The 23,693-nt window shown below is 48.7% G+C and overlaps 1 pseudogene; it reads left to right on the top strand.

Moving 5' to 3' along the window:
• The first annotated feature begins 12,473 nt into the window (after positions 1-12,473).
• The window catches only part of LOC146205221 (uncharacterized), a 75,115-nt pseudogene continuing 63,895 nt past the window's right edge, over positions 12,474-23,693 (top strand).

Genomic DNA, 23,693 nt, shown 5'->3' with positions numbered 1-23,693 from the left:
AAGCCCCTATCGTGTATCGCCGCGAGAACGCCAGGCCATACGCGATCAAGTTGAGGAAATTCTGCGTGATGACGTGATCCAGCCATCCAACAGCCCCTGGGCGGCACCATGTCGTTTTGGTGAAGAAGAAAGACGGCACACTTTGCTTCTGCGTTGATTACCGCCGCTTGAATAGCATTACTAAGAAGGATGTCTACCCGCTTCCCCGCATCGACGACACTCTCGACCGGCTTTGCAATACAAGGTACTTCTCATCGATGGACCTGAAGAGCGGGTATTGGCAAAGAGGTCGACGAAAGAGATCGCGAGAATACCGCATTCATCACACCAGACGGTCTTTTTGAGTTCAAGGTGATGCCATTTGGCCTCTGCTCCGCACCAGCCACATTTCAACGGGTAATGGACACAGTCCTGGCAGGCTTGAAGTGGCAAATTTGTTTGGTATATTTAGACGACGTTATTTTCTTCTCGTCAAACTTTGAAAACCACCTAAAACGACTGCAGACAGTGCTGGAAGCCATCAAGTCATCGGGACTGACGCTAAAAGCAGAGAAGTGTCACTTCGCCTACGAAGAACTGCTTTTCCTAGGTCACATCGTTAGCAAGGATGGTATTCGCCCAGACCCAGAGAAAACAGCTGCAATCGCACAATTCCCACCGCCTGCCGGCAAGAAAGCTGTGCGCCGATTCCTTGGGCTGTACGCTTATTATCGACGATTTGTCAGAAACTTTTCGCGCATTGCCGAACCGTTGACGCAGCTTACAAAGGCTGACGTACCTTTTAAATGGGAAGCGCCGCAGGGGGAAGCTTTTGATGAACTCAAGCGCCGCCTGCAGTGCCCTCCTGTACTTGGCCACTTTGATGAAAACGCCGAGACCGAAATTCACACCGACGCGAGCAGTGTGGGCCTAGGAGCCGTTCTCGTCCAGAAGAGTGCCAGACAGGAGAAAGTAATCGCCTGCGCTAGCAGGTCCCTCACAAAAGCCGAAGTCAATTACTCGACGACCGAGAAGGAGTGCCTCGCAATCATCTGGGCCACTTCTAAGTTTCGTCCATACCTATACGGCCGACCATTCAAGGTGGTAAGCGACCATCATGCGCTCTGCTGGCTGGCTGATTGGAAAGATCCCTCCGGCCGCCTTGCCAGATGGAGCCTACGACTTCAAGAATTCGACTTGACTGTAGTCTATAAGTCGGGCCGGAAGCATTCTGACGCAGACTGCTTATCACGCGCTCCCGTCGACGCTCCCCCGACGGACGATGACGACGACGCCTTTTTGGGACCGGTAAGCGCCAGCAGTTTCGAAGAACAACAGCGATCAGAGCCTGAGCTGAAAGCGCTAGCCGATTACTTAGAACGAAAGACCGCTTCCCCTCCTGGTATGTTCAGGCGACATTTATCTTTGTTCGCGTTAAGCAGTGGCCTCCTCGTGAAGAAGAACTTCGCACTCAACAGGACTGCGTAACTCCTTGTAGTGCCTAAAAACCTCCGAAAGGAAATTCTGCAGGCATTGCATGATGAGCCCACAGCAGGCCATCTCGGATTTGCACGTACGTTGCGTCGAATCCAGGAGAAGTACTACTGGCCGCGACTGCCTGCCGAAGTTGTCCACTACGTGAAGACATGTCGTGAGTGCCAACGACGCAAGACGCCGCCTATCAGACCAGCAGGACTACTAAAGCCGATTCCGCCCCCAGACCTGCCCTTTCAACAAATTGGGATGGATCTCCTGGGCCCCTTTCCAGCTTCGTCTATGGGTAACAAGTAGATCATCGTGGCCACTGACTACCTTACCCGTTACGCCGAAGCAAAATCACTACCAAATGGTACCGCGGCAGAAGTCGCCAAATTTTTTGTCAAACAAATTCTTTTGCGACACGGCGCCCCAGAAGTGGTCATCACGGACAGGGGAACGGCGTTTACGGCAGAGTTGACGCAAGCCGTCCTGGAATACAGTCATACAAACCATCGGCGAACAACTGTGTACCATCCCCGGACCAATGGCTTTACGGAGCGCCTGAACAAAACGATCGCGGACATGATCGCCATGTACGTCGACGCTGAACACAAGACCTGGGACGCCATCTTGCCGTACGTGATCTTCGCGTATAACACGGCAGTCCAGGAGACGACCAGAGCGACCCCGTTCAAGCTTGTGAGGGAGCCCACGACGACGCTCAGCGCAATGCTGCCGCACGTAACCAACGAGGACAACCTTGACGTCGCCGCCTACCTGCAGCGTGCAGAGGAAGCCCGACGACTCGCACGTCTGCGTATTAAAGACCAACAGCCGACGATACAACTTACGACGACGCCACGCAGAGTATAACCCAGGAGACCAAGCGTGGATTTGGACACCGATTCGCCGTCGCGGATTAAGTGAAAAGTTGGTGCGTCGATACTTTGGGCCGTACAAAATCCTTCGCCGCGTCGGACCACTGGAGTATGAAGTCATTCCCGACGGAACGTCAGCATCACAACGGCGACGCGCACGCCAGAAATTGTACATGTTATACGACTCAAGCCATGCATATTACGCGCGTTAAAGAATCTGTGGTGTTTAAACTTTTCATTGTTTATGTTTAAGTTGCTTTGTTTCGGAACATCGAGGCGATGTTTTTTTTTAAGGGGGGAGTAATGCCGCGAAGCCTTCAAAACTGTATTTTTTTTTTAACAGCCGCCGGCTAGCGGCCTTATCACTGTGATTCTGGCACGCGTATCAATTCTGTATCCCGTGTTTGTTCATGCTCGTTGTCGCGCGCGTTGTCATTTTCTTTGTCGCGAAAGATGCGCCGAGATCTGTCTCGAAGATTCCGATCACTTGCGTATGTTTCCACAATGTTCCAGTGTGTACTAGCAGCAGTTTGCAACGTTATCTAGATTGTTCTGAGCAGCTTTAAATTGAGCGTTGACGAGTGTGACGGGCATTCTTTGTTCGACGATCGACGAGCACGTTTGTTGCTATCGCCGCCGCTGATTGCTTAGTTCTTTTGCGGGCGCAAGTCAGCTCAATAAAGAGTTAATTTCAGTACCATCAAGCCTGTGTCTTCTTTTGGTGCCAACGGCCTTGTCACCACTACGTGACAATATAGGGAGCTTGCCTGAAGCAATGCATGCTGGGTAATCAGCCATGATGATGTCGCTGGCAGCAGACGGCGGGAAGCGCAGCCAGGCTGAATGGAGCGAGTGCCTTGTTATTTTCGACGGTCCACTGAGCAAACAAGCGGCTTTTCGTGCGCTGTCCGTACGTGTGTGCAAGATCTTGAAAAATAGCAGTGAGAAACGTACGCGTCGACGCTGTGCCCGAAATATCAGGCGCGCTATGAAGAAATACAAAAGCCGTGCGGCGCGAACTTGTTCGCTCAAGGCGCAGACGACTGGCTGTACTATGCGTCTGGACCTGTGGCCGCCCGTCGACATCGCCGGCATCGCCGACATTCATGACTTCTAGTCTGGCGAGTAGTTTCATACTTTCCCGGATTGGCGTCGATCTCCGTGTGTTGGCCTGTGCGAGCCATTCGCGTCAGTGACGATAGAGGGATCCTTTGCCTTCGCGCACTCGTGCATACGTATTTTTGGAATTGTGAAGAACCCGCAGTCGGCCTGTCCGATCGCACCAGAATCGTCTGCGCACTACGCGACCATGCAGACGAAGCTAGTGTGAGTGACGTGCTGCGTCGTCTGTTGCCAGCGACAACATCATGGCGGATTACCCAGCATGCATCGCCTCATACAAGCTCCCTATACCGCCGACAGACTCACGATCTTGTTGGGTGTTTCTCCAAATCGCGCAAGCTTCTCGTGCAGCGTGATACGCTACCGCATGCATTAAACTTGTTAATATCGGTTTAAAGGTATGCAGTCTAGAAAACTGTATTTAAAAGGCACTTCTCTAACGTCACGATATGGGAACGAAAGAGAAGAGCCCACTGTACCAGACGGCGGAGCAGACGACGCTCTATTCGAGCGCAGACGACAACGGCGTTCTTGAATGCGACTTGTGTGAGCAGACAAGGGATTTTAGTGATCTGCTCCTTCGTGCGGTTCGTTTGTCGTGCTGAGTGAGGACTGCCTTCAGCTTTAGAGCTTGTATTATTTCAGCGGAAGTATTTAAGAGGAAATGTAGCCTGCGCGGTAGCATGTCAGCCAACACAAGGAGCAGTCACAATTGCGAGAAGCACCCAGCGGATATTGAGCTTTTCAGGGGTATGCCAATCTTTAAACTACACATTTATTGGGGAATTTTCAATATAGATTGACTTCAAAGTTAAGTAGCATGTCTATTTTGCCACATTTTTTCTTCAAAGTACTTGCTAAATTTTAAGCATCGGGTGCATTTATTAGTTTTCTCGGAAATAAGATAATTATTTTGGCAAGTTTTCCTTGCATATGTTTCTGTGGGTCGTGCTCCGGAATTGTACCCCCCCTTAGGTTTTGCGGTATTTTAAATATAGCCCGCCTGTGTAATGATATTTTATATTTTCATAATCTGTTCTACGCTGTTCATGGTTACACTGCACCGAATGACGACACTACATATGCGTATTGTGAAATAGGAAAACTACTTTGAAATCTTTTGGTTCACGTATTCGTATGGACGCTAGGCCTTCTTTTCATCCTCAGTCTGGCGACACCAGCACCACCGCGTCTTGCAAACGTCACAGATCAGTGTTTGTCTATACAGCCCATGCTACTGCCGCCCTCTCAGGGTCATTGGATCTCACAGCCCTGCGATGGACTCAATTGGCTTCACAGCGGGCTTGCCATGCTTCTACCACCTGTCTGTCCTACAATGCCTTTTTGGACATTTGTTTATGACCCTTGTTACAAACCATATGACCACGCATCACAGAGGGCAAGACCTCTGTGCAATCGGCGAATGTAGCGGCCTTTCGACGTTCTTGGCTGTCTTCAAATTCCTTCGCTATGACCTTCATGTATCATACTGGTAGGTAGCGAGTCCATACCTTCCGAATCCTGACCCTTCGACTTTGTTTGCGACTGAAGTTCAGGCGCAAACGATTAAGGTCGCTGCCCAAACTATACATCCCTCTTCATCAATGCCAAGCCGCCAAGCTCTCTGACATCCGGCATAGGCCGGCATACCAGGCCTATGTGATGGACCTGCTGAGGTGATCCACGTTTTAAAGTCACTCGGTGAGCGCTTTTATTCACCAGAACTTGGCATATGGTCAAAATGTCTAGTGCAGGGTGTCGACTCGCGACTCAGTCGTTCGGCAATCCTTGCAGGGGTGATTTCAATCGATCGTTGCACCCGATTTATTGACGCAGTAAAGATACCTACAGAGACGGTTATTGCAACTTTTGCCGGGACCACATGTCTATCTGAGTTGAAGGTGCGGCCTTTGCTCTTCAGAGTTCACCAGTTTGCCTCGCGGCCGCTACAATGATTGGATATTTAGAGATTTGACCATAGCGCAAACGCTTGCAAATCAAGCTCTAGGTACTGTGCGTGTGGCGCAAACCATGACCGTGAAGAGAGCAGCGAAAAAGATGAGACATGTTGTTTGTGTAATGATGGCCACTCCGCAAACTACTCGGTGCTGCGAGGCCGGAGAAGGTAGATTTTGGAGATTCTAAATAAGCGTCATTGAGCGAGGCGTGATGGCATTGCGATTCTGAAGGAAAGGACATATCTTTACGCGAGTGGGGCAGTGCGGCAGAAGACGGTGACGAATTCGTCTGCCTAATGCTATAGCAGCCGCGGTGAAATGGGCTGCTTGTTGGTTGCTGGTGCTGCTGCTCAGAATGTGATCAGGCCTTCTATTTCTTCGGCACAAAACGCAAAAAGAGCGTCCGTCTCCAAATTGTGTCTCAGTAGTCTCGACCAGGGCAACGGATGGGTGTGTGGAAATGATAGAGCTAGATGATTGAGCTAAAAAACGTAGCCGGTTTCCTTTGCTCGTTGTTGTACCTTGCCTTCAATCTAAAATGACAAATAAGAATAATGCCGACACAAATGCTAAGCCCAGCATTTTGGTTTAGGCAGTGACTGCTTCACATCTCTCGGCAGAATGGGGTCTCTGGGGCTTCTGCCTCTGGAAGGGCAGGGGAAGTGCCCTTCCATTAAATGAGCTTATATTGATTTAATTTGCTTAAGAAATCATAGTTTACTTGACGTGATAGCGGTTCAAGAAACTTGGTTATCTAAAGAAATGAAATTTAATATGGAAAATTACCGAACGTTACTATATCATTGATCGCCCATCAGGAGGGGGGGGGGTTACTATTGTTAGTACTATCTAGATCTCGTCACAGGGTAAGTTTAGTGTTACAGTTCAGGGACATCCGTTGCGAAATTCTGGCTGTGGATCTTGCTATACCTGGATTTCATTCCATTATACTAGTGCTAATGTTTATTTCCTATCTGGAGTTCTCCGACACGCGTCCTCACGATCCTTTACTCTCCGTCAGCAGATCGCAGGTCATCATCATCATCATCATCATCATCATCATCATCATCATCATCATCATCATCATCATCATCAGCCTGATTATACCCACTGGGCGAAGGCCTCTCCCATATTTCTCCACTTAACCCGGTTCTGTGCTAGCTGCATCCACTTGACCTCTGCGAACTTCTTAAGATCGCAGGTGTTGCTGGGCAAAGATTTCAATTCACACCACTCCGCTTGGCGATTAGGAACAGATCAATGCGGCTCCTGTTTATGGCATTGGGTCTGTGTTAACCACTTGATCTGTGCGAACTCGGGTTTTCTAACTTTTCTTCGAGGCCAACCACGCTCAGTATTAGGCTTAACATTCTTCACCGCAGGTTTAGCAGCCTCCCCTGGACACAGTTTGACTCTGCAACAAAGAGTGATCCCCTTCCAATCAGTTTCGAAATTGCGTGCCCAATGAATTCAGAAGATCCTGACTATGGAAATAATAACTGTGCCGAATTTGTCTTATGAGGGCAAGGCGTTAGGCGTTTGCTCCGCTATACTGAGTGCGGAAGCAATCTGGATTTGTAGTGCGGTGCTGGTAAAGCCTTGGTGGAATGCGGAATGTACTGAGTGGGATTGTAGGCTGCGGAAGGCAGTCTAGAAAAAAAATTCGCAACCAATACTCCCACAATTAGATAAATTACAAATTTTCGCCGCAACGTTTAAGCGCAGTCTCTAGAGCAAAGGAAGAATATGATGAACAGGATTAGGAGTATCTCTCCTGAGATAAAGGAACAAGCTGCCGACGACTCACAACACTCCCTCATCTGTGTTGACCCCTACAGAACTTGCAAAGTCGTTACAGGAAATTGGTAAAGGCTTGAGGCATCGTTTTTAGGCAATTCTTGCCCGCCCCTGAAAGTGGGTAATCTCTAAAGTGCCTTTGTTAGTGTGTGTTTGTGAGCTCTCTAAAACCTGCTGCAGCTCCTGGCCCTGACTGTGTCACCTCTGGGACGATTAAACGAGTCACCAATGATCTATTGGAGTTCGTAAAATTACCCTATTAGGACCCCATAAACTCCGAATGTCTGGCATCTTTCAAAGGTTTTTCCTGTTCTTAAAAAGCAAAACGAAGGATTTGTCTTAGACGATTTTAGGCCAATTTCTTCGATCTCAAATCTGGTGAAATTGGTAGAACATATGTGGCACCGGTACAAAGCGACTCCCTATACGACCGCGATATTATGACATAAAGGAACGCGAGATTGCGCCTTGAGAAAGGGATCTGAGCTGCAAGAGGGCTTGGACTTGTTCGCTTACGGAATGGTTGTGCGACACTCTTGATCACAAATTTCGGAACCGAGTTTCAGCACACTGCAATAAGGACGGCCGTCGCGCATGTCGCCGCCAACGAACATCTGAACTGAGCCGCCGTCGCAAGCAGGATGCGATGCAGCCGACATTCTATTTACCGTCGACATCAACCCCAGTTTGTCGGCGGTTGAGCGGCGGTGACTGCTACAACGTCTTCACGATTTTGCTGTATGATTTGCGACGTCATCGAAAGTTGGGTACATTCCAGTAGCCAAACGTCGTATTATAGTCGACACAGAGACCAAACCTATATCTCAACGGGTGTCGCCATTAGAACGAGAGGCTGCTCGGAGTCAGGCGCAAGAAATGGTAAACGACGACGTAGTCCAGCCGTCTGCCAGCATCTGGGCTTCGCCTGTGGTGTTGGTGAAGGAAAAAGACAGCACTTTGCGTTTATGCGTCGATTCTCAGAAGTTAACTCATATGAAGAAACACTACGTATACATGACGTATACCCGCTGCCGCGCATTGATGACGCATTGGACCGGTTGCGCAATGCTAAATATTTGCTGGCAGTGACATAGAAGTGGACGAATAGGACAGAGATAAAACAGCGTTCACGACTGTCGGACGGCTTTTACGAATTTAAAGTGCTTCCTTTTGCAGGGGTGGAAGTGCTGCTCCATTTGCTCCATTCTGCTCCAAACTGTTTTTCCTGCTCCAGCGTGCTCCAAATTGCAATATTGCTCCAAAACTGCTCCAAACTGGTTGTCTCGAGGTTCTGCCATCAAATTTAGCAGAGCACGGGAACAAATCAATTTTTTGTAAGGGAAGGAAGCATGGAGCATATAATAAATATTTGTTCTCAAGTAAATTTCGTGTGAGCCACAGGCAATTGGAGGGAACTAATTGCGAAAACAGATGCACTGTGCTTGTGACGTAGCACCTCCTCTCCACCTTTTGAATCGCTGGTGGAGAGAGAAGCGACATCAGCAAGCGAAGCAGATAGCGCAAACTACTATGAGCCATTAGGAAACTTGTCCGACTGAAAAAAAACTGCATGAGTTAGTCTAATGGTTCTGCTGTGAAAATAAGACTTCACCATCGAGCCTCTTTATCAATGACAATCTTCTTAGGCCTACGGCAGACAGAATCATACATGAAGCGTTCTGCATTTGGTTCAATCACTAGGAAGCTTCTCAGAAGTGTTGGAAAGCCATATAGGGCCTATGCCAAGATGTTAAAAATGAGCCCCCACCTTGCTCACGCAAAGAATGATGAACTATTGCAGGAGGCGGTGAAGCAATAAAGCTGAAGGATGAAAAGGCTACCCTTCAGTGCCATCTATCGTTCCTGAAGGCACCACTGACCGGTAGTCAGGAATTTATCAGCACAGGAATAGGATCGAAAAGGATATGCATAAGGTATAGAGAACGCAAATGTCGTTCCCATTAATCTGAACTTTAAATTAGTAGCACTGCTTGAACGCATAAAAGTGGTAGTCTCGACATTTGAATGTACCATGTGAAAATAGGCAAATGCTTCATGTCAGAGTGGGTGAGTATTCAGTTAGGAAGCGTGCCAGCAAGTGTTTCGTTTGCTGCTAGTCTGTTCCAAGTTGTTTCTAAGGTCAACCTGTGTTATATATCTTTACATTCTTTGGCTGCTTGTTTTGTCAGAGATTAGTGAGATGTTGGAAAGGCATTGAACTGGTATAAAAGGGAATCAGATCTGAGATTTCGTATTTCAGAAAGAGAAATCTGCAATTATCAAAGGCGTTTGACCTTATAAACTTGCTCCAAATCAAAATTCAAATGCTTCAAAATTCTCGTTTTGTTGCTCCGAAGCTGCTCCAAAATGGCTTTATTACTGCTCGCAAAGCTGCTTCAAAATGCTCGAGCCTGCTTCCACCTCTGCTTTCGGTATCTTTTCTGTGCTGGCAACCTTCCAACGAAGAACTGACCGAGCCCTCTCCGGACTGAAATAGCAAGCAATACCTTGACGATGTCGCCATTTTTGCAGCTAGTTTCGGGGAACATCTCAACCGGCTGCAAATGGCGCTACTATCTCTTGTTCAGCATAATTGACAGTAAAGCCACAGAAGTGCCATTTAGGTTTCAACGAGTTCTGTTTCTTGGTCAGTGCTGTGGAAGTGCAAACAGAGCCCGAGAAGACTGATGCTGTAGAAACGCTCCCGCGCCCGGCCGAGAAAAAGTCCTTTCGAAGGCTTTTAAAACTGCCTATTGCGTGTGCTTTGTAGAAAATTGTTCAGCGATTGCCGAGCCTCTGTATACGTTTCTTACCGAAAACAATGTTCCTTTGCGTGGCAGATGCCTTCAACGAGCTACTCAGGTGGCTGATACTTGCCCCATTTTGATTAACTAGCTGCCACGAATATTCGCACTAATGCCAGTAATCTTAATCTTGGTCTTGGTGCTGTTATCTTTCAGAGGCAACATGACATCGAGAAAGTTATAGCGTATGCCAGTCACTCTCGTTTAAAAGCAGAGGCGAACTACTCGACAGCGAAAAAGGAATGCCTTGCGATAGTCTGGGCGATCAACCCATTCAGAGCTGTGAGTGACCGCTATTCATCATGTTGGCTAGCCAGGCTCGAAGACCCATCCGGACGGCTTGCAGACGGAGCCAAAGAATACATCACGGTCGTGTACTAGTGCATGGAGCCGCAAGCACAATGATACCGATTGCTTGTCGCGTGCACCTGCTGGTGTTGCCCCTCCCGACGCCGAAGACGACTTTACGCTCCTTGCTTTCATCATGACCACCAGCAGCGGGCTGACTCCGAGTTACTCCCGCTAATTGAGGATCTCGAAGGCATTGGTGTATCTGTTCCACGTATAAAGGGTTTATGCTCATACAGCCCCCGTGACCACGCCCTGTAGAAGAACTTTGCACATAATAAGGAAACCTTTCTTCTCAGCCATCTGAGTTCCGACCAGAAGTGTGGCGACGAGCCTTCGGCAGCTCATTTAGGAGTTACCAGAACTTTCTCACGCATTCATGAAAAGTACTATTGACCTAAGCTGCTGCCTTAAGTCCAGCGCTACGTGAAGACATGCCACTACTGCAAGCGGCGGTTTTATATCGATCTTTCTTTGCAGCCTTTAAATAGAGCGCTGGCGCGTGAAACCGGCATATTTAGTTCGGCGACCAACGAGCGCGTTTGCTGTTATCGTCGCCGCCGATTCGCTTGGTTCTTTTGCGGGCGCAAGTCAGCCCAATAAATAGTTTCATTTCAAATGCAACAGCATATGTCTTCGTTTCTGGCCACTGGGCTTGTCACCACTACGTGACATCTGGTGGAGGTGTTGCCCTTTGAGATCCGGCCTATCTCTTCAAGAAAAGATTTCAGCATTGTCCCTGTCGCCCTGGGGGACCAGTCTGTAGGTCACCGAGCCAGCCTCCGACTTCAAGGGCTCCAACCCAAATACGATCTGCTGCCGTGCCCCGTTCGATTCCGGAAGAAGGCCCCCACATTGACAATGATCCAGTCTACAGCACCGGTTGTCTTCGTACAGCTCCGGGAGCCCCCCATCTTCCAAGGACTGCCTACAGAAGATGTGGAGAACTGGATGGACAATTTAGACCGCACGGTAGCATGCAATGGCTGGAACGACGATTCGAAACTCAGGCTAGTCTACTTTGCTCTTCAAGGACCTGCCTGAGTCTGGTTCGAAAATAATGAGACTTTTTTGAAAGACTGGGAGACATTCACAGCGGAGTTTATGACTGCCTTCGCAACTTCTGTCCGAAAAGAAAGAGCCCAGGCCCTCCTCCAATCAAGAATTCAGCTCCCAAATGAGTCTGTCCTCGTTTACGTCGAGGAAATGAAGCGCCTTTCGCCGCGCTAAGCCAAACATGACGGAGGAGCAGAAAGTGAAACTGATAATTAGAGCTGTGAAAGAATCGCTTTTTGCAGGCCTTGATAGGAATCCGCAGACAACAGCGGCGTAATTCGAAAAAGAAGCTGCGTCCTTCGAGAGGACTATTGGGGCCCGCATGCGCCAATACAGTCGACCATTTGAAGCGGTCTATGGAAACCCCTGCGACGAATCACCTACAAGCGCAGACAGCCTGCAAGACCATATTCGCAAAGTCGTTCGGGAAGAACTGCGTCGGCTGCTTCCATCATCCCAGCAATCTCAAGTAGCGACACTTGCTGACGTCGTCCGTGAAGACGTACAGCAGGCACTTGGGAATCTTACCTCGATGGATACAATGCAGCAGGCCCCAGTTATGAACTACGCCGCTGCCGCACGCCTTCCTGCATTCCGATGCGACCCACCAAACCTCACCCGAACACCGCTCCTTGGCTCCCGCACGCCAAGTCTACGAGCGACCCTCAAGCCCCAGGAAATGCGACGCCTGGACGACATCTAACAATTGACCACTATGCTTCCATGGTGGTGAGGCTGGACACATCTTCCGTCACTGCCCCTACAGGAGTATCGGTCTGCGTGGCTTCGCCATCGACGCCCCGCGACCTTGTCCTGGCGAGCAACCAGAAGAAATCGACGACTTCTTCCGGAGGGGAGAGGGGGAGAGCACGCGTCGCCAAGGCGTCTGTCACGCTCCCCATCGCCGTGCAACATCCGATTGGCGTCGTCGGGTCGCGGTTACGTGCAAGAAACTAAAAGCAGCAGCCTTTGGAGGTGCGATTGCTCAACGGCGATAAACCGAAGAACCTCCGCCGACGACGAAGAGAGACGACGACACCGCTTTTACGACGATGCACCCTATCAAGACTACCTCCACGATCACGCGCCCAGGATCTAAAGTGACACCGCCACTACATACGACGACAAAGTCGACGACAACGCAACCAGAGTGCAAGCCGACACCGCCACCCAGCGAAGTGACAACGGTGTGCCTCGGCTGTGACCTCGGTAAACGACGGAGCCGTGATCAGACACGAAAGCCCACGTGCAATGTGAGGACGCGAACAAGCTACCTTAAAGTTGCTGTCGACGGTCGCACAGTCACCGTCCTATGTAGACACCGGAACTGATTATTTAACCATCAGTGTACCATTTGCCTCACAGCTCAGGAAGGTAACGACCGCTTGGAATGGCCCGCTGATTCTCAACGCTGGTGGAAACCTCATTACTCCGCCGGGACGATGCACCGCAACAGTAACAGTGAATGAACTCACTTAACCTACCAGCTTTGTGGTCCTGCAGCAGTACACCCGCGACGGGATTTTAGGCATAGGCATTCTAAATGAACGAAGGACGATTATCGACCTCCGCTCAAAGCTCATCAAGCTCTTGACGGACAGCGCCATATCTACTACGACGACATAGACGCATCACATCGCTCTAAACGTCCTTGACGGATACATAACCGTGCCGCCCCGATCAAGTGTCGTCGCTTGCGTGGACAACGCCTACATCGAAACCGCCGAAGGCGTCGTCGAAGGAAACGCCCAGTTGCTCTTGGAACGAAGGCTTGGCATCGCAAGAGGTATCGCTCATTTCCGGCGTGGACAAGTCACGAACTTTACCGAAGAATACCGGAACAAGGGAACGAAGATTGATTTTCTCGAAGACCTAGCAGACATTCGGGTCGTCTTCGCCCTCCCCGAACAACCCGAAGATGATGCATCTAACCATGGCTACCAGCCCACTTTCGACGTCAATCTAGCGGGTTGAATCGTGTTTTAGCACCCATCGGTGAAGCACCGTAAACTTTGTGTGCTCGACCCGTCCGCACGAGAAAACCAGCGAAAACAGGTATGTACTTCTGATTGCTAATATCTAGGCTAAAATAAACTGCAATATAAATTTAATCAAGTCATGTTTGTATAAGGTTGTAGAAAGAAAACTGAAATGTTGATACTTCGCGGGGTAACTTTGTGACACGCCAACTGTCACAAAGTTATCCCACTCTGTTTTTAATTTAAATTATATGTGGTATTGTTGATTTTGCAGCGTTTAAGAGAGATCATCTACTGCAGCCTCTCGATGTCGCCGTTTTTCGTAGCCTGAAAATAATTTGGCGTTCACTTTTGGCGGAATGGAAAGAGTCAACCTCTGGAAGCCGCTGCACATCCGTGCCAAAGGACGCATTGCCCGGTCTACTAAAAAAAATGACGATCAAATGAGGAAAGTATTAAAACAAACCTGAAGTCAGGATTCCGGAAGACCGGGATTTGCCCCCTGGACAAGACCGAGGTTCTCCAACGGCTTCCTAAATCAGTCCTCGAGGAAAGCTTGAAATCCATGGCAGACGTCGTAGGGGATGTCTTCTTGGAGTACCTCAAGTCAAGCAAGACCAGACACGCACCCTTCTTCAAAGCTACAGCGAATGCTTTTCGTCAGCACCGAAGGTGCGTCAAACTCGACTGACAACAGCCGCATTGTCACCGCATTGTCACCGATGAACACATCCGGCCCTTGCGCCGAAGTCCGTATCATATGTCACCGCGGGAACGCCAGGACATCCGAGTTCAAGTTAAGAAAATGCTTTGCGATGACGTCATCTAGCCATCGAAGAGCCCCTGAGCGGCGCCATTTGTTCTAGTGAAGACAGAACACTTCGTTTCTGCCTTGATTACCGCCGCTTGAATAGCGTAAAGAAAAAGGATGTCTACCTGCTCCCCCGCATCGATGACATACCGGATCGGCTTTGCAACGCTAAGTACTTTTCGTCGATGGGCTTAAAGAGCGGGTACTGGCAAATTGAGGTCGACGAAATAGATCGCGAGAAGACCGCATTTATCACACCGGACGGACCATTTGAATTCAAGGTGATGCCATTCGGCCTTTGCTCCGCACCAGCGACATTTCAACGGGTAATGGAATGGACACTGTGCTGGCGGGCTTGAAGTGGCAGATTTGTCTGGTATACTTGGATGATGTCATTGCCTTCTCCTCAAGCTTTGAAGACTACCTGAAAAGGCTTAGGACAGTGCTCGAGGCAATCAAGACATCAGGGCTAACCTTGAAATCAGAGAAATGCCACTTCGCCTACGAGGTCACATCGTTAGCAAGGATTTCGTTCGCCCTGACCAGGAGAAAATAGCTGCGATCGCACAGTTTCCACAGGCAGCCGACAAGGAAGCTGTACGAAGTTTCCTTGGGCTGTGCGCTTACTATCGGTGATTTGTCAGGAATTTTTCGTGAATCGCCGAACCGTTGACGCAGCTTACAAAGGCTGACGTACCTTTTAAATGGGAAGCGCCGCAATATGATGCTTTTAAGGAACTTAAGCGCCGCTTATAGCCCCCTCCTGTACTCGGGCACTTCGACGAAAAAGCGGAGACAAAAATTCACACCGACACAAGCAGCGTTGGTCTAGGCGCCGCTCTTGTTCAGAAAATTGACGGACAGGAAAATGTTACCGCGTACGCTATAGCCGTTCCCTGTCGAAATCTGAAGCCAACTATTCGACGACGGAAAAATAATGCCTTGCCATATCATTTGGGCCGCATCAAAATTTTGCCCCTATTTGTACGGACGACCATTCAGGGTTGTGAGCGACCACCATGATCTGCGCTGGCTCGCCAACTTAAAAGATCCCTCCGGCCACCCTGCAGGATGGAGCCTGCGTCTTCAAGAATTCGACATAACAGTCGCCTACAAGTCGGGCCGCAAGCATTCCGATGCAAACGGTTTGTCACGAGACCCAGTTGATGCGCCTCCGAAAGACGACGACGAAGACGCCTTCTTGGAACCGGTAAGCGCCAGCAGTCCCCAGGATGTGCAGGAACAGCGTGTCACTCTGAAGGGATTGCATCTTCTTCTGCCGTACTCGCGCCACGGCACGAGATCGCGTGCCGCTACGAGCAGAAGGCGTGATTCGGCTAAGTATTGGGCGGCTAGTCCTCTTTTTCTGTTTTCCCCTGCGCATTTGCGCTTTTCACCGTGTTGATAACGCTCGCAGAGAGATTGTAACTGTAAAGTGATGTCTACGCAGTCTCCCGGCCAGGGGCGCTCCCCCTGGTCGGCTTTCATTACTCCTCAAGATCTACCTCTGGAAGCGTTCCAACGATCTGGCGTTCCAAACATTCCTGTGGCGCTGGTGCCCAAGGATGGCGGATTTATTAAAATGAATAACCCTGGGACTGTTCGAGCTGCTCTCCAGGCAGCCTCTACCCTGTATGACTGAATCACAGAAGTGAGGCAGTTTGGGCGCGGCGGGATACTGTGCCGATCTCCAGATCTCAATTGCGTGAAGGATCTGCTTAAATGCAATTCATTTGGATCGCTTCAGGTGAGCAGCTTTATCCCTACTCATCTTGCATGCACAAAGGGATTAGTCCGAGGAGTAGACTCTTCTTTAACTCCAGCTGAGACCCTCGACCTTCTTTCGGCGGCTGGTGTGGTAGCGGTGTATCGTTGCAGCCGGGAGGTTAATAATACGCGGGTACCAACAGAGTCGGTGATTGCCACATTTGCGGGAACTTCATGCCCGTCAGAGATAAAAGCATGGCCATTGATCTTCCGTGTGGATCCTCTTAAATCTAAGCCACTGCAGTGCACTAATTGCTGGCGATATGGTCACAGTGCTCGTGGTTGTAAGTCCTCCGTGCGGTGTTCCAAATGTGGCGATGGTCATCATTCGTCATCTTGTTCACAACAAAACGATAAATGCTGCCTTTGCGGTGGAGCCCACGTTGCAAACTCCTTGGAGTGTCCATCTCGAAAACATGAGCTGCAAATTCTAGAGGTAATAGATAGAAAACGCTGTTCGCGTCGTGACGCTTTAACAGAGGTTAAGGAACGATTACACGGTTATGCAGGTGTATCAGCCCGATCAGGTGTGCCTCTGGATGCATCAATCTCAAAGGCGATAATGACTGCAGTGGAATCATCAATGACTAAAATGGTCGACCGAATAGTTTCTACTGTCACAGAGTGTTTTTCTAACGTTCTGGCAGTTCAGCTAACGCAAGCCCTGCAATCAGGAACAGCCCCTTTCATAGCAAATATGCCCTCTGAAAGCTCTCAACCGCTTGAAAGCACTGCTCTTGCTTCGCCTAACAGGGCTGCTCCTCCAGATGACGATGAAAACATTAATGACGCAGAGATGGTAGAATCAGATGTAAGAATTTTAAAACGGTGTGGGTCTCCCATATCCAATCATTCTTCTCCGCGGTCCCAACCAAAATCAAAGAAACATCAGCATACATTAAAGCCAAAGGATAATATTTTGGGGCAGGCAGTTGCGGCTGCCAAGATTCCACAATCATAGGGGCACTAAGAGTTATCCAGTGGAACTGTCGTTCAATTCTAACAGCTTCAACAGATTTAGTTTTCATTTCTTCTCAATATAATCCACATATAATTATTTTGCAAGAAACTTGGCTAACAGCTGAAAAGCATTTCTATTTACAAAATTATAATTCATTCAGACAAGATCGCCAATCAAAAGGAGGAGGTTTAATTATATTTGTCTGTACAAAATTCTGTCACAGGGCTAGGATTTCTTTCCAGTTATCTTCTATAGATTGTGAGTTATTGGCCCTAGACTTTGAAATTCCAGGGCACTGTCCGTTTTCATTAGTGAATGCTTATTTCCTTAGCGGTGTACAAGATACAAAACCTCTAGATCTGCTATTAGTTAATTGTCGAAACTCAGTTCTTCTGGCTGGTGATTTTCATTCGCATCATGTGTCATGGGGCTACAAGACAGATAGTTGTGGCAAGCGTCTTTGGGATTGGGTAACAAATAATAACTTTTCCTGTAGAAATTCGGGTTCGGCCACTTTTATAAGAAAACACAGTCAATCTGTGTTAGATTTAACTTTTACCTCTCCCAGTCTCTTCGTTAATAATTGGTCAACACTTGATTGTGGCACCTCTAGTGACCACATACCGATTGCGTTTGAGGTTAATCACCCTGTAACTCCAGCGACTTCTCAGTTGAGGTCATTTATCAACTATAATAACTTTCAGTCAACGTTACGCTCTAATCTTGAATAATTGACTAACACGGATGAAGAACAAAAATCAAAACGCTTATGCTCGGTGATTGAGGATTGCCGTAAGAAGTCTGAGATCTTGGTACGGAGCTCAAAGGTGAATACTTCAGCTGTTTGGTGGAATGCTGATTGTTCCCGAGATTACAGACGTAGAAAGGCGGCATGGAAAAAGCTTCTCCACAACCAGTGCCCGAAAAACTGGCAGGATTACAAGTTCATTGCAGCTACATTTAAACGTACAGTTGCAAAAGCGAAGGACGAGTATGATGCAAAGCATTTTGATTTCCTCTCTAAATTAGGCAATCGAACTGCACTTTTTGGTTTTTTACGCTCGCGGAAAAAGATTCCGCAAGCACAAAATCTACATTCCTTTATTTTGACTCCCCATGAAGCAATAGACACAATTGAAAAAATTGCCAAAGGACTGGAGAAACGTTTCTCGTCTGCACTACCTTCGGGCTCGATATCTGTAATGCCAATGGAACCTGTTAATTATGATCCTCAAATTTTCGTTTCTGAGCTTTCTCCTATAGTTTGTAGGGCTCGTGGCGCGCCGCGCATTTGAAGGCCGCGCCACTTCCCAATGCTCCCTGCGCGCGTGCCTGTTTCCCTCTCCCCGCTCGCGCGGGGATAACCGGTCCCGCGCGAGGGGGCTATAAAAGAAGGCACGCGCCGCCGTCGCCTCTTCTTGGTTCCTGGCTCGTCGCTCCCGCTTCCCTGTAGGGCTCGTGGCGCGCCGCGCATTTGAAGGCCGCGCCACTTCCCAATGCTCCCTGCGCGCGTGCCTGTTTCCCTCTCCCCGCTCGCGCGGGGATAACCGGTCCCGCGCGAGGGGGCTATAAAAGAAGGCACGCGCCGCCGTCGCCTCTTCTTGGTTCCTGGCTCGTCGCTCCCGCTTCTCCCCTGGCTCTCTCCACGAGAACGACCCGCAGCCACCCGGACGACGACCCCGGACGGCCTCGACGACCCCCGCGCGTAACGTGAGATAAAGAATGTTTGTTACACGGCCCACTGTGTGTTTTGTCGTGCGCATGCCTCGGGCAGAGGAATCGCCCACAACTGTGGCACCCAACTGGGGCTGAATTAGCACCCATGTGGACGATTCCTCTGCCCGAGGCATGCGCACGACAAAACACACAGTGGGCCGTGTAACAAACATTCTTTATCTCACGTTACGCGCGGGGGTCGTCGAGGCCGTCCGGGGTCGTCGTCCGGGTGGCTGCGGGTCGTTCTCGTGGAGAGAGCCAGGGGAGAAGCGGGAGCGACGAGCCAGGAACCAAGAAGAGGCGACGGCGGCGCGTGCCTTCTTTTATAGCCCCCTCGCGCGGGACCGGTTATCCCCGCGCGAGCGGGGAGAGGGAAACAGGCACGCGCGCAGGGAGCATTGGGAAGTGGCGCGGCCTTCAAATGCGCGGCGCGCCACGAGCCCTACAAGTTATGAGATTACCAGCCGCTGCTCCCGGTCCTGATAAAGTAACTTCAAAAATGTTAAAAATTCTTTTTGACGAGTCACCTCAGACGTTATTAGAGCTAGTAAATTATTCCATTAAACATGCTTGGATACACCCAGAATGGAAACTTGCCAAAATAATTCCTTTACTTAACAATAAAGGCGGTGCCCTGTCTATTGATAATATAAGACCAATTGCATTAACATCAAACATTGTAAAATTAATTGAAAGAGTCATACTTATACGTGTTTCGGAATTCATGAATAAAGAAAATATCCTCAGTCCTTGCCAAATTGGTTTCCGTCAAAAATGTTCCATCTGGAATGCGCATGCTGATCTCGAGAGTCGAGTTCTTCTAGCGCGGCGCCAAAAAATGCACGCTGCCTTGATAACGCTAGATATAGCCAAGGCCTATGATAGCGTTGAGCATAGCATTCTATTGCAAAAATTAAAATCTCTTTAGTTTCCACATTATTTAGTAGCCTGGATATCCGAATTCCTCCAAAACCGAGAGTTTTACTGAGCATTAAATGGCGTCCATTCTGGCAGATATAAGCAAGCCAGGGGAGTGCCGCAAGGAGCAGTCCTTTCACCAGTCCTTTTCAATATACTACTCAGCTCAATACCTGTTAATCATGACGTTCGCACTTACGTATATGCTGATGATATTGCGTTTTTTGCAACTGCATCGGATATTCAATCCCTTTATCTCCACTTGCAAACGTACCTAAACTCTATTGAGAATTGGTTGTGTGGCTTGCGTCTCACATTAAATGTCAACAAAAGCGCAGTCCTCGTATTTAATATAAAAGATTCTGTAAGTCTGTCTGTAATGTATCAGCAACAAATAATACCACAGGTTAAATCATTAAAGTATTTAGGGGTCACTTATGATGATAATCTTTCATGGCAGCTTCACATTAACCATATTGCTACGAAAGGGGCTCGGGCCGTGGGCATGTTGCGCCGAATTAGTCGTCCCAGGTCTGGAATGCGGAGAGATGTCCTTTTAATGATTTATGTTATGTATGTGCGTCCAATTTTAGAGTTCGGTTCAGTCTTGTTTTCTGGATCAGCAGCTTATAAAATTCGACCGCTTGTTCTTTTGGAGCGAGAAGCGCTTCGTTTGTGTATGGGACTTCCAAAATTTGTTGCCAACAATGTGCTCTACCTTGAAGCCCGGATTCCACCCTTGATATATAGATTACAAATTCTAACCGTTCAGACGTACTTAAGGATATATGAATCAGAGTTTCACCGATCTATGTCTATTTTTTGCTGTCAACCGACCTCCTTTTTCGGTGTTCATTGGTCTAAATTTCACACCCCGCAGGTTGTTATGGCCAAAAATTTGCTGGACCCCTTAAATGTTTCCCTTCCTAGTATTCTACCCATACAAACCATCGGTTCATCTATTAAAATTGTCTTTGACGACATATTCCCGAATAATGCTAAAAACTTATCATCCGTTATTCTAAACGGATTATTAGAAGATCATTTAAGAAGTCTTTCTGCTAGTTTAGTTGTAGCTACTGACGCATCTCAAAGTAATGAAAAGGCGGGAGTGGGTATATATTGTCCACATTTAGACTGGTCTTTTTCTGTCCGGCTTCCGGACTTCACCCCAATTTTTGAGGCGGAGTTTCTGGCGGTGGTACTCGCTCTACGTAAATTAGACTGCTCTTTTTCTAAAGTGGCAGTAATTTCCGACTCTCTATCATTGTGTTCATCTCTCTCTTCGTCGGTGGATTCTGCAATAGTAAAAACCTTTGTCTCCCTGATCCCAAAACATTTGAAAATTGTACTTATGGTATGGGTACCAGGCCACAGCAATGTGGATTTAAATGAATATGCTGACAATTTAGCAAAAGAGTCCCTTAATGGCCCCGTATTATCTATCCTTCCGGCGACCGCGTACATCACCGCAGCGAGGTTTCGAAGAAACGTTCTATTAAATATGAAAAACGGACATCTTTTAAGATCTGAGGACTACCTGCATCTAAATTATTCTTGGAATAGAAAATTATGTCATTCACGGCAACTTGAGATTTCACTAACAAGGCTGCGATGCCACATCCCACCTTTAAATTTCTATCTTCACAGGTCTGGTTTGGCAATGTCTCCCGTCTGCGCATTTTGCGGTGAACAAGAAACATTAGATCACTTTTTATTGTTTTGCCGCCGCTTTACTACGCTGAGAAAACAGTTGATGGAAAGGCCATTGCAACAGCTTGGCCTTAGTTTAAGCAGCCCGACATTGTTATCATTTGGCGCCACCATCCTTGGGCACAGTCACAGGTCTATTTTTACCGCCATGCAAAATTTTTTACTGCACTCAAATCGTTTTCCTTGCTAAATATTTAAACATCACTTGTCCTACAAATATAGTGTCAATCTCCCGTGAGTGTTACCACTTTTCATATTATATTTCACTTATTTCCCATTTTGTTTCGTTTCCTCTACCTCTCAAATTATTATTAATATATATATATATATATTTCTTTTTATGCAAGTATATTAAAAAAAAAAAAATTCTTTGCTACCCAATTCTTGGCCGATCCCCCTCTGTGGGTATGTGCCATAAGTTATTTGGACAACAACAACAACAACAACAGTTTTGCACAGCAGCAGCGCTCGAACCCTGAGTTGAAAGCCCTGGCTGATTACCTCGAAGGAAAGATCGCGTCTCCTCCTGCTGTGTTCAGGCGTCAGTTATCGTCATTCGTCCTAATCAATCACGTCGTCGTGAAGAAGAACTTCGCAGCCAACAGAACCGCGCAGCTCCTTGCTGCGCCCAAAAGCCTCTGACAGGAGATTCTGTAGGCGCTGCACAATGAGCCGACAGCGGGACATCTCGTCTTTGCACGCACGTTCCACATGCCTGTCAGCGAGCGGGAGGGACAATGTCGATGAGTGGGGAGCTGTGCAGCCATTTTGACGAAGCATAATATCTGCTGGCTTGTGCATTCGCCCCCTCTTTATTACCGCCGCCTTGTACTTGCTACATTATGAGACAATTAATCTTCTTTCGCCTGTACCATACTGTTACGCACATCAACGCGACATATCACACCGCCGGCTTCTGGACTGGCGCCTGCTCGTCGAGAGCGCAGCTGCGGTGCTTGCACTTGAGAGCAGGCGCGCGGTGCGTGCCTTTTCGTTCACTTCCCGTGACCCTGGATCGCGGAATGCCTGGCTGGCGCGGATTTCAAGTCGCCGACGCAACGCCGCCCGTAAGACGACTCCGGATGTCCGCGCATCGGCAAGGCGAGCCGCAGTATTCCGGACCGCAGATTATCCACGGTGTGTGTGTGTGTGTGTGTGTGTGTGTGTGTGTGTGTGTGTGTGTGTGTGTGTGTGTGTGTGTGTGTGTGTGTGTGTGTGTGTGTGTGTGTGTGTGTGTGTGTGTGTGTGTGTGTGTGTGTGTGTGTGTGTGTGTGTGTGTGTGTGTGTGTGTGTGTGTGTGTGTGTGTGTGTGTGTGTGTGTGTGTGTGTGCGCGCGCGCGCGCGCTGGGCTCTTGTGTAAAGGAGCAGCGGATGCCAGGAAGCTCATTCCCACGGGTCTCGGGCTGTCCGGAACGGATGTACAGGGTCGTCCACTTCTAGCTATAACACGGTCACTGCTTTCAAAGCAACATTGCGCCCGACGTAGGCATATATCGATGCAAAGCGATGCAAGCACAGAAGGACCCCGGCGTGTTGCTTCACATGGCCTGCCACTAAGCTAAATTGCGTGGCCGAGTCGGACGCAATGACGCTTTGAAAGCAGTGACCGTGTTATAGCTAGAAGTGGACGAGGCTGTACGTGACCATGGCTACGGATTTGAACTCCATGGAATGTGCACGCGTGACGTTGCGCGTACAGCACTACGGGTGTGAGGAGGAACTATGCTGGAGCCTACTGGCCCCGCCCAGAGAGTTACTTCGTCCCTATTGGCTTAGCGATATGGTCTTTGTTTAGCGAGCCCATTTAACGAGGTGTCGGGGGTGACTTTGGGGCGAAGAGACCAGTTGCAATAAACATGCTGTAAACTTGGTTCGACTCCGAGTAGTTCTCCAAGGTGCTCAGCAGGCACACCTCAACAGACCGCCGGTCAGCGCAACCGAGCACGGCGGGTGAGAGGAGAACCCTTTCGAATGCCAGCAGCTGAACAGACCGTCGCCCTCAGGACGAGCACGGCGGGTGACAGCTTGGACAGCGACTTCGAAACATCTCATACCACGAAAATAATGTGTGTCTAGCCGTACAGTCTACATGGCCAGCCTGCGCCAGCGTGTATTTCACTAAAATATTTCACGGATCTTAAAATAAAAAGAGGCATTGAGCAATCGGAAACACCCGTTGTATGATATGATGTGGGTCTTGTTCATACTGCTTGCCTCCAGTTGCTAGCAAGCGGCGTTGACACAATCTTACATTGTCTCCGTAAGGCGCAGTATCTTTTCTTTAATTTCACAATAAAGAGAAGCCATTTCCAGCATCCGTGCTTGTGTCATCATTGGAACTTTTGATTAGATATGTAGAAAACTGAGAGACACGCGGCACTCATGTACTGAGTTATTATACAGACGC

Source organism: Amblyomma maculatum, chromosome 1 (assembly GCF_055883805.1).
Source record: "Amblyomma maculatum isolate TAMU_Amacu chromosome 1, ASM5588380v1, whole genome shotgun sequence".
In the NCBI taxonomy this organism is placed as follows: Eukaryota; Metazoa; Arthropoda; class Arachnida; order Ixodida; family Ixodidae; genus Amblyomma; species Amblyomma maculatum.
The sequence above is the reverse complement of the archived record's forward strand: the minus strand, read 5'-3'. Positions and strand labels throughout refer to the sequence as shown.